Here is a 12,448-nt window from a genome sequence, read left to right as displayed (position 1 = left end):
GTCTTGCTCAGCACCCAGGTTCAGCTCCCAGCACCCACACTGTGGCTCACAACCTTCTGTAACTCCAGTTCCTGGCGATCAGATGGCCTCTTCTGACCAGTGCAGGCACCAGGCAATCCACATGAGTGCCACATTCATACACAAGCAAAACACTCATATGCATAAAATAGCATACACATGTACATGAACATACATACATACATGAACGCTCATTTGTGTACACACACACACACACACACACACACACACACACACACACTGCAACCGAAGGTGTCGACCTTGAGCTGCAACAGCAACAAGACACCTTGAGAAGCATCATAGCGAGCGTGAAGGGCAAGCAAGCCTCTCACCCCGGGGAGTTACCACTGGACTGGACGCCTGCCCTTCTCAAAGATGCACTGTTTAGCTGACACACAACACACGCCTCAGTCTCAGCACCTTCCACACATTTGCACCACACACTGGCTCCCCCCTTGCACTGTCCGTTGGCATCTTTTCCAGGCTCAGTGAAGAGAGTTTTAACACTATGGAGTCGAAGACTAGGCTTTTCTGGCCTCTTGCATTTCTTTGTCGCCTGGACGCCTTGCTCCGTACCACATGAGCATCAACCTTTGCTCAGCCCAATAAGACCCTGAAGAAAAACTCCTACTTCTTTGTGGGAGTTCTCGATTGTGACCTCGTGGGAGCTGGGGTGCTGCGTGGAACTGCTTGTGTACTGGGACACAGTGGGCGGCTAATCATTTCTGTGGGGGAACAGAACAGCTAACAAATCCAGCAAGCCGTGTGGACACCTGGTCAGGGTTCCCACATGGCCCCTTTTGGGGAGGCATTGCCACAGCACTTTGGCACAGCTGCTTCTCCCTGGGGTTCGTCAGGAAGGACCGGCCACTCGGATCAGTTAGCGTTTCAGGCCATGTGCTTTTATTCTTGCTGAAATCTCTGCTTGAGCAAACACTTGCATCACTAATTGCTAAATATGACATTATCAGACTGTACTTCCTGGGGGTGAGGGGACAGGAAAGGACTTAATTACAACCACGCTCATCTTGAGCTAATGGAAGAGAATGTTAACATGCTCCTGTGCTGCTGTCCCGAAGGGCTGGGCTATAATCTCTAGGTATTAACCAGAAGAGAGGGAATGACCCAACCTGTGGATGTCATTGCTTTACCTGAATTTACCCAGCAGCTAACAAAATAGCTCTCTTTCACTAAAGACTAATTTTCACATTAAAAAAAATCTTTATTATGGGCCTAGTGTGGTTAAATTGCTGGGCACAGTGGGGAACCCTGCACTTACGCTGGTAATATTAAGTACAGAGAAAATGCCTTAGGTGTGTACCCCGCTGCCTGCTAATTCAGACCTCAGATAATTTTCTTTCGAAGAAATTCCACCAGGTGGCATAAAGCGGTTCACAGTGCTTGTGAGCATGCTCTCTGGACCACAGTGAGGTGGGAGAAAGATAAAGATTGTGAAGGATGACAAGGGAATCCTCAGCTGCTCTCTGAGCACACACTTCCCCGCCCTCCCTGCCCTCAGGCAGCTTCTGCAAAGGAAACAACATCACAGCATTGTTTGTGTTCTTATGTAATGCCGGGCTCCGTCCTTTTGAATAATGTGTGGGACTAGGAGGAAGACACAGGAAGCATTGTGGGAAGAGAAAAAGGAGGAAGGGGCGGAGGACTTCGCAAGGTTGCCAACATGCCAAATCTAAATGCATCAGTTTCGTTCAGCAGTATTCGTGTAAAATTGCCTCTGTGAATCTAAATGCGGAATCTTTCATACAAATTGTAAATGTTCTGTCACACTCAGAAGCTGTGGTGAGTCTAAAGATTCCTGTAGCTTAATTGAAGTAAAAAATATCAATATTCAAAGGCCAGAGGAAGTGTAGCGAAATAAAGTAGAATATTCTATTGGTTCCATATTCCATCACCTCTGAGAATAGTCACTATTCAACCAGCCTGGCATGGGGCTTCTACTAGGTTTTTTTGTTTTCGGTTTTTTGTTTTTGTTTGTTTTTGGTGTTTTTTCTTTTCTTTTCTTTTTCTTTTTCTTTTTCTTTTTTCTTTTTTCTTTTGTGTGTGTGTGTGTGTGTGTGTGTGTGTGTGTGTGAATTTGACTCAAGTGTGGGGCATCTGGGAAGCAGGACCCTCAACTGAGAAAATGTCTCCATCGGATTGGCCTGTGAGCAGGTCTGTGGGTATTCCTTAAAATTAATAATTGAAATTGGTGGGCCCAGGCCAGGCCACTATGGGAAGCGCCACCTCTGGCCAGGTGGTCCTGGGATGCACAAAAGAGGGAACTAAGAAAGCAATGGAGGGAACAAGCCAGTAAACAGAATTCCGCCATGGTCCCCACTTTAGTTCCTGCCTCCATGTTCCTGCTCCTGTTCTAGCCTGACCTCGCTCAGTGATGGAGTGTATCTTGAGAGTGCTTTATGACATGCGATAGAAACCAAGTTAGAAAGGAACTGAGCTCTATCAGATTGGGATGTTAAAATACTCAGGAATACATTGTGAGAACATGCAACCCAGGTCAGAGGTAGCCCCCATGATCACAGAGTCTGCAGTTGCTCACACTAGTGTCTCAGCACCATTAACAGACTCCAGAAGTCTTGCAAAGAACCATGCAAGTTCCTGTTGAAAACTTCCCTGATGACCTCAATATATCTGTAATTAAGAGACATAGATTAAGAACGTATTTCTTTTCATATTAAATGTGTGTCTTGCTTAGGGTTTTTACTTCTGTGATAAATATTATGACCAAAACCAACTCGGGGAGGAAAGAGTTTGCTTTGGGTTATAACTCCATCACGGAGGGAAATCATAGTGGAAGGGTGAGGCAGGAGCTGAGGCAGAGCCCACCGAGGAAATGTTGCCTCCTAGCTTGTCCCTCAGAGCTCACTCAGTTTGTATTTTTATGTACCCCAGGACCACCTACCCAGGGATGGCACCACTGCACAATCGTCTGGGCCCTCCCATGTCAGTCATTAATCAAGAAAATGCCCCACAAACTTTCCCAGCAGCCACTGTGATGGAGGCATTTCCCAGCTGAGGGTTGCTTGCCTCAGATAACTGTTATTTGTGTCAGGTTGACAAACAACTGGCTAGCACAGTGTTGGTAGGTCCCGAGAGCTTTATGCTAATAGGCCCTTGACAAGAACCAAGCAAATCAATAACGTGAGCTGATCTAGGAAGTGACCCTTGAAATCTTTTTTTAATTTAATTTTTTGAGAATTTCATACACTGGTATTTACACTGTTTTCACCCCCTCCTTCTCCTGACCCAGTTCCTCCTATGTCCCCATATTCCTCGAATTTGTATCTTTTTCTATATTATTCTCTCTCTCTCTCTCTCTCTCTCTCTCTCTCTCTCTCTCTCTCTCTCTCTCTCTCTCTCTCTCTCTCTCACACACACACACACACACACACACACACACACACTATTAAGTCCATTTAGTGCCGACCATATGTGCATGTAATATTCTTGAATCATATTAGAAAGGAGGCGTCAAATCCTGCAACATTTCAAGCATTTGTCAGCCCCACCTGCCCCAGGACACTTAAGAAGGTGGCCTTTATCTCACAGAGAATGGAGAAGCAAAATGAATATTCTCACAATGACAATGACAGGACAGAGCTGTGTTTAAGTTAGAGCTTGGAAAATGCAAAGCTGAATGTTCTGAGTAGCAAGGAAGTAAGATCAAAGGGGCAGGTGGCAGGAGCTGAGTCAAGTTTGGAAGGGAGCAGTTGGCTCATTTTAGCTGAACTGTGGGGTGCATGAAAGCCAAAGGAACCAGACCCTAAGTTTTGGAGGGATTTTTAAAGTTGTTTTATTTGTGTTTATTTATTTTAAGTCTTAGTTCCATTTTATTTGTTGCGAGTGGGTGTCCACATGCATGGACAAGCAGTGGAGTTGACGGTCCACTCAAGAGCCAGTTCTCTCCTTACATTACCTGGGGCCTGGGGACTGGAGTCACGTTCTCAGGTTTGGTGGCAGCGTCTTTCCCTGAGAGGCCATCTTGCCAGCCCTAGGCTGAGACTTCTATATCCTATTCACTGTCAAAGCAACAATGTTTCTGAACGAAAGGATAGCATGCCGATCTGTGTAGTAAGAAGAGTGAAACAGCAGTTATGCACAGTGCATTTGGATAGAGACAGACTCAATGAATGCCCATCCGTGGCTGGCCCGCCTGTGGCTGGCTCACCTGTGGCTGGCTCTCTCAGGTGCTGTGTGAAGGAGAAGTAGAAAGTTATGCTCAGCAGTGACTCAGGCCTTGCTGTAAACTGAAAAGGAGTGCTACACCCCCATTTTAACATCAAGGGCAGTGCAAGCGCTCTGCTGCTGAGGGGAGTCCTGGCCTGAGCACACTATGTGGAAGGAGGGGTCACCAATCAGAGCACACTTCTGTCTGGCCTCCTTTCTGATCCCAAAGTAACATGATGGCTCTAAGTCACACAGTGACATCAGTTGCTCAGGACAGAGGTGGGGAGAAGAGATTTTAATAGGTAAAATATAATTTTATTTCTGTATGTAAGCATTCTATTGCGTGTATGCCTGCCTGACAAGAGAGCATCTAACAGAAGAGGACATCAGATCCCATTATAAATGGTTGTGAGGCACCATGTGGTTGCAGGGAATTGAACTCGGGACCTTTGGATGAGCAGCCAGTGCTCTTAACCACTGAGCCATCTCTCCAGCCTGAGAAAAAAATTTTTTTCTGAGGAAATATTTCCCTATTAAATCATGAAATAGACACATTGTTATTTTCTATTGTTAATTCAGTTGTAGAAGCTATACCCAGGTAAAAACTTAAGGAATTGTTCTTTTAAGTGTGGACTTACGTAGCAAACAATGTTGCGAGTAATTTGTCTCACTGCTTTTCTGACATTGGGGCAGAATGCTCAGGTGCACTCAAAGCTCTTCTGGGTTTTGAAGAATCCACAAGTGCAGGAGGGTTGGAAAGAGGCATCACAGGACACTGCTGATGGGGAAGAGGGGTTGGGTCCTCTATCTCGAGTTAGAGAGATCAAGTCCTCTATTGCAAGGTAGATGCCCACCACAACTGTTCCCTTTCTCAACTCCCTCCCTAGGCTCTGCGACTTCTCCCCTTACTGACATGATTCCTCTGTTTTCTCCTCCTCAGAATAGCCAGGAGACCTTAGAGGAAGAGCCTGTAAACTCACTCCTGCTGAACAGGGAAATGAACCACCACAGATGCTAACATCTGTACTCTTTCTTCTACAGCCTTAGGCCTATAGAGTTCTCTCCCCTTGAACCTGCTGTTTCACTGTTTTGTTGTTGTTGCTGTTTTTCCATCACTACTTGGTGTTCCCTCCCTGCTCCTTCTAAAAACAAAATAAAGCCTGTCCCAGAACAGAAAGTGAGCTGGCATGCACGGCTTTAGGCTTCCTGTGGCTTCCTCACATATGATCTGGTGTGTAATACCAATCACAAGGATGCAAGACCTTTGCTGGGAAGCAGGAACAAGAGTTCTTGCACTCTGTTTAGCATGTGGGAGTGAAGGAGTGATGGACTGATGCGATTGTGGGTTGCTTCCAACTCAGAAGATGCGGTGACAGCTGGAGTCGATGCCCCACCGTACTGAGCATCTCCCATCAGTTGAAATCTCTGCTGAATTTCTGACTGGGAAGTAAGAGTAGCTCTGCAGGAAGTTGCGCATATGAAGGCCTTTCACTCTTGCTTCCCAGATCTTCTCAGGCTGCTTGGTAGATCCTTTCCAAGGGCGTTGGCTCAGATCCCTTGTGAGATAGCTGCCACTTCGCCTCTGATATCCTTGAGCTGGTATTTGTGCCAGCACTGGGTAACAACACTGCACAGCATGCCCTACCTTCATTCACACAGGCACATTCTGATCGCCCTCAAGGGAATGTTCCTCATCATTTTACAGAGGTAAATAGCAACACCTAAGACATAACATATGGGGCAAAAATGGCGTCAGCCTACCATCTAAATCTCACATAATCAGACGTTTAATCTTAAAGAAAATCATCTCCTCTTTTTGTTTTTGTTTTTGTTTTTGTTTTTGTTTTTTTTTTTTTTGGTTTTTTCAAGACAAGGTTTCTCTGTGTAGCTTTGGCCATCCTGGACTCACTTTGTAGACCAGTCTAGCCTCAAACCCACAGTGATCCGCCTGCCTCTGCCTCCCAAGTGCTGGGATTTAGAAGTAGAAATGTCTAGATGTTAACTGTACCAGGACCCCCGGTGCCTGAGCTCATGGATGCTATTTGTCTCTACCATGAGATCACATACTCTAGCTACCAAGGGTCCAGTAGGGTCCAGTAGAGGGATGCAAGGTGGTGCTGTGTGCATAAATCCCTCCAGGCAGAAGGCAGATGGTTCCTGGCAGGCAACAGCCACTGGTGCTATTAGAGCCAAGTCTTAGAGACCTGTTTTCAATGTAAATAGGCAGCTTGCTTAGGAAATGTTACTTGCAAAATCACCTTGATATTCCTTTTCTGTCTTCTTAAAGTTTTCCTCCTTGCTAGATAACATTTCTGTAAGTGTCCTCTGGTTTGCCAACTGTCTGCTTATGGTGAAGATCACTACAGAGGCCTGCAAGGAGAAGACCTGCCTTGGCTCCAAAGGTCTTTGCTCCAGAGGAGAAGGTAAATGTGTCTGATTATCTGTAAAATTTACTCAGACCTAGAAAGGAAGCTTGCAGTGGGACCTTGATGAGGCAGAGGATTTGCCAAATTGGGGAATCTGCCCAGAAAAGATGCCCTGCTGAGGTCAAAGCCGTATCTTGTAAGAGCGAGTGGCAGAGGAGACAGGTAAACTGCAGCATTCTGTCTGAGCATGTTTGCTGGAGAATACAGTCTAAGATGGAGTGAGCGTCGAGGAGGCTGCGCGGAGTCGACACAGATGGTGCTCCCAGTAGGATTGTACGTCCCAGGGAAGTGCTGGGCCATATGGAGGGGAAGGTCCCCCGGCTGAGAGTTCCGCTCCATTATTTCGCTTTGGAAGTAGCTCATTGTGATGAAGCCTGAGTTAGCAAACGTGAGCCAATGGGTATCAGAATGTTGTATTTGCCAGAGTGGGGAACCGCTCATTATTAGCCGAATCGCAAAGAACTCATGGGCACAAGCATTCTGAGTCACTCCACCGGGATCCTTCACACCACCGAGGGCACTGGCGCGTGACTGCAAAGAGAACTGGTGTCCTGCATTGTCCTAGAAATCAAGATCATCCCAACAACACTGGCGTGTGCCTCAGCACTGGAGTCTCAAAGGCTGCCTGATCTGCCTTTGGGATGGGCACTGAACTTGGGGACCCAGGGGAACAGTGCCCTTGCTTTTCCAGCACTGTGTTCTGTCCATCACTGTCACCATGAGTGACATTTAAGAGAACCAGCCTGTGACGTTCTCTCTACCTTTGAATGTCTCTATAAACTAGGAATAAACAGAGGCCAAAGTTGGGGGAGTTGGGGTGGAGAAATGGGGCTCTCACTACATGTCTGCACATGCTGCAGCTACCCAAGCCTGGAGAATTCTAACTTGAGTGTCTCCTCCTCAGGAGTGCCCAAGCACCATGGCCAGGAGCTATATGCTCCAATTGTCCCCGAGGGATCTCTGTGTGTAGCCCAAGAGGAGGAACCGCTGAGAGTGGAGAGGGCACTCCTTGGGGGTGATGTGTTTTGTTTGTGTAAACACGTGAGGGGAGAATCCAGAGCCCAGAAGGACAGGAGGTGCGGCGGCGGCAGCAGCACACCAGCTGGCACAAGCTGCACAACAAACAGAAGCTGACAAAGTTGCCTGCCATGTGCACAAGCGCCTTCCAAAGCCTTCAGTGACGAAGCGGGGAGTATCTGTTGGCAGAGTGCCTGGCGCTTGTTCATCTCCGCTGTGTGCCAGGCCTGCAGGAGAGAGCTTGAAGCTGCAAAGGTCAGGAGAAAGGGCACTGTCTGACTTCATCCATAGCACCCCTGCCCCCGAGGGACAGGGTGCCACTCTGCTGGCTGTAACCCTGTAACCCACTGTGTTGTGCTCATGTGGCTGCCCTGCTTCCGCCCTGTTTCTGTGGATGTGGAGTTACCAGGACCCATGGAGGAGTGTGTGTGTGTGTGTGTGTGTGTGTGTGTGTGTGTGTGTGTGTGAAGGGGGGATGACTCCTTGTTTCACAAAACACAAATGCAAACTTGGGGGAAATCAATAAGTATTTGAGCTCAAGAGAGAAATGGTGGCAAAATGACCCCAGAGCGAGCTCCCTTGCACTTTTCAAATACTCCCGAAACAAAACATCCTGTTGGTCCAGGAAGCAAGCCTGGAAGGGACTGGCTGTCAGTCAGCTCCATTTCCACGCTAAGCTTGCTGCGTTGCTCTCGTTGTCTACAGCGTTAGGAAGCTTTGCTAGAGGCCTGGCCTATCTCAATTGTGTCAGATATCAAGGAAGGACTCTGCCCCTTGCTTCTGACTGTGGAGTAGAATGTTCCTGAACATCAGGAAAGCATTGGAGGTCAAGAGAGTGACCGTGGCAGGCTCCACCATGGAGCCAGGAGGGCTGGGCTCATTCTGGTGTGAGGGGTGGTTCTGGGTAGCTTTGGCATTTGGACTATGGGAGGAGCAGGAGGCTACAGCCCTAATGGTCACCAAATCACACAGCCATGGACAGGGCTAGGAAAGAGAAGCCCAGCCACTGGCACTCTGAAACACTTTAAGATGGCAGAAGACAGAATAAACACAATTGTAGCAAGTGCTCATGCCGACTGAACCCCATCCCAACATGCAGCTCTAAGTACCAGGTAGGAATACTCTCCTGAGGCGGGACAAGATATAATACGCTCTTACCCTTGCCCAGTTATAAAACAATTATCACCACGACTTTGGGCCAAAAGATTGGCTCTCTGTGGCTGGAGCCATCAGCCACTACATTGTCATGACGTGGCGATTAGAAGTGGATTGCTGGATTAAGATCCGAATTTCTTTGGAAGACTTTACCTCTCTTTGGTGACTAGCTCCTGTTGGGCACGCCCACCCCACCTCCTCCTCTCACTGAGAAGTCAGCGCTGAATACATCCTGGAACTACAGAGTATCATTTTGCTGTCAGCCAGAGCATGCCAGCCTCAGGTCCGTGTTGCAGAGTTTCTGTGCGCTAACTGTGACGCTGGCTAATGTGAGGAACTTGAGTCAAGTAAATGGGCTCAGACCAAAGTCAAGGGGATGTAATCAGAAGGCCTAGGCGCTCGGTGTGGGGTCTCGCAAGGAGAACTTGGCTAGTCATGTGCTTCTTATTCCATTAGCAGGAATATAATAATGATTATAGTCGTGCAGTAGCTGATCCCTGGAAGGAGTGACGGACTAGCTGCGGATATATATATATATATATATATATATATATATATATATATATATATATATATATATATATATGTAATTGGGCCAAAGGAAATGGAGAATTGAGTCATTTCTCAATGAATTTGATTAATGTAAATAATTTATCTGGATACTACCCTTCCTACACCATACTTATTCCTTAAAATATAGGGCAGGCTTTCCTTAAATAGATTTTCCTTCAAGCTTTCCAATTCAACGGCGAGTCCACATGTAGCAGCAGCAGGGAGGAGGGCCAGGGCGGGAGAGCTGGAGGGACCCCACCAGCCTCCCCAATTGCTCCTTGCGTGTGTTTCCATGTTCCTGGTCTCAGAGCCTCGGGTTCTCTACTCTGAGAAATGCAGAGTTTGGGCCAAATGAATCATTCAGTTCCAAGCTAGTGTTTCACGTGCAATTTCCATGAAGAGAGACCCCCTTAGAGAAAACGTCCTATTCTTTGCACTTACATAGAAAGTGATTTATCCTTAGTCCCCATCAATGGGACAATAAGCTGTGTTTTTTTTTCAAAATATTAAACATACATTTACCAAAGGATATGACAGCTTCCTCCGAGTGTTTACCCAAGAGAATTGAAAATTTATGTTCTCACAAAACAACCACACTCAAATGTTTATAGCTGCTGTATTCATCATCACACCAAACTAGAAACATCCGCGTGCCTATAGATAAGTACACAGAGCAAACCGTGGCGCAGTCAGACAAAGGAAGGCTACTCAGAGATTTAAAAATGAGGTGAGAACCCAGGAAAGAACAGGGAGAGGCCACAGGTGAAGCACATGGTAAGCGAGAGAAGTCCGACTTACAAGTGCAGCCACACGCAGTGTATGATCCTACATGTGGGATACAGCCTACAAAGACCGATAACCACTAGGCAGTGGCTGAGGCAGGGCTGGAAAGAGCCATCACAACCAGGTGGGAGCCAGGGCACAGAGACATTCTATAGCATCTTTGCTGTTTGTTTGTCTTTATTCTTGCTTTGAAGACAGACTTGCTGTCGATCACAGACTGGCCTCACACTCACCATGTAACCCCGAGATGGCTTTGATATCACATCAATCCTCCTGAATCCTAAATGCATAGATCACAGACATATGGAACCACATCCTGCTCACCAGGGTCTTGGTTTCGTTGGACTCATTGAATCACTGGACATTTGTTTGTTAAGACGTAAGGCTACACACATACACAGACACACAGGCACACACACACACACACACACACACACACACACACACACACACACACACAGAGTTGGGCGGGAAATCTTATTCTGTAAAATCAAACTTAAGAAAAAATAATCAAGTGATCTAATACCTCTTACCAAACTGACCCTTTACTTAGGGAATTCAAATCTAAACCCAAGAGTTTAAACACCCGCCTGTAGGCCAGCTCGCATGCAGCGACGGTTCTGCTCCCTTTTCATTCTGGTACACAGTTGAAAATAGAAACCGAGTTTCCAGTAAGTGACCGAAATCCGCACAGAGAATGGGTATCCAGCTGGCTGAGGGCCACCCTCACAGGAGCTCTGCCTGCCTGGGTCCTGAAGGTTCCCTTCTGCGCCGGAGAGCTCCAGATCTCCTTTGCATGCACTTCCAACAATTTCCTTCAGGCAAGGCCCAGGAGTCAGCCACCTGTAGCCAGGGCCTGCAGGCCCAGGGAGGGCTGGGGCAGCTCGTGGCGCCCTCCTAGGTGCTGCAGAACATGAGGACCCACGGAAGCCAACTCTCAAGGCCTCTGGCTTGTCACCACACACAGTACACCTGCAAGGTTTCTGTTGTCACCAACACAGGTATGGCAGCATCGGTTGTCACCGTCGGCGCTGAGACACTGCAAATCTGGGCTTCTCATTGAGTGCTTCCATCCACCTTTGAGATGAGAGTTCCATCTACCTATCACACCACGGCGTGATAATATCTCAAAGCCCATCGAGCTGAGGGGAATATTTTACATTAAGTGACTGCATGATATAAGCCACCAAACACATACAGTAACTCTGCACATGAGTACTGTTTATCATGGGTTTCCAGTTAATCCAATTTTATATCATAAATGTGTGACACCGTGCTCTCCAGCCATACAGTTAAGTTTGCATTTCTTCTCTGCTTCCACATCAAACACTTACTTTTAAGTGGCTCAGGAGGGGGAGGTACACTCTATGAGTGCCTACTGTGTTCACACCCTCTGAATCACAGAGTCGAGACACCGAAAGAGCAGAATCCAGATCAGACAAAGAAAATGCACACACCTGGGCTGCTGGAAACGGTATAAACCAACGAGACGACCGTTCTATGGTAACGTTGAGGAGCAGGTTTCTAATGTGGGTATCAGAGAAAGAAAAGCCAGGGCCATCTGGAAGAGTCCAGAGCAAAAAGAAAAAGAAGTGCATCTGCAGACGGGACCAGGCCACAAGAAAAGTAGGAGTGGGGGGAGGGCATGGGTTGCTGGAGACAGAGGAGGACAGAGTGAGGAAGGCCAGGAGCGGGAGGGAGTTCAGGGTAGGGAGGAGGTGAGGTGAGCCAATGTGGTGACCAGGAGAGCTAGTATGTAACTCCTGAATCCGTAACACACACTTGTGCTACTGAGGGAGCCTGGAGGCCACACTCTGTGTGACGGTAGGAACCATGGACAGCCCTCTGTCCCTTCTGCCTGTTGGAATTTGGGGAAATGGAGTTCCCTTTGGACCTGACAGAAACGAAACTTTTTCTGGATACTTTCAATAACACTGGGCTGGCGCAGCTGGCATTCTGTTTAACAGCACTGGCTGCTCTGGCAGAAGACTCAGACTTAGTTCCTTCCACCCATGTGGCAGCTAACAACTTCCTGTAACTCCAGCTCCAGAGTTTGACTCCCTCTTCTGGTGTCTGTGGTCAACGTTTCTATGTGGTGCACACACATACATGCAGGTAAAACATACATACACATAAAACTAAAAAAAAAATCTTATAAAAAAGAATGGGTTGGTAATTTCCATGGACCAAGCAGCCATCCTATGCGCAGCCAATATGAGTCTGTCCTGATCCTGCACTGAAAGTCCCATGTTTGAATCATGCAGTTAGCTTGGTGTAGTAGGTTAATCATAACACAATATAGTCTATCTATA

The sequence above is a fragment of the Acomys minous genome (assembly GCF_964271855.1).
Source record: "Acomys minous genome assembly, chromosome: 4".
Taxonomy (NCBI): domain Eukaryota; kingdom Metazoa; phylum Chordata; class Mammalia; order Rodentia; family Muridae; genus Acomys; species Acomys minous.
The sequence above is the reverse complement of the archived record's forward strand: the minus strand, read 5'-3'. Positions refer to the sequence as shown.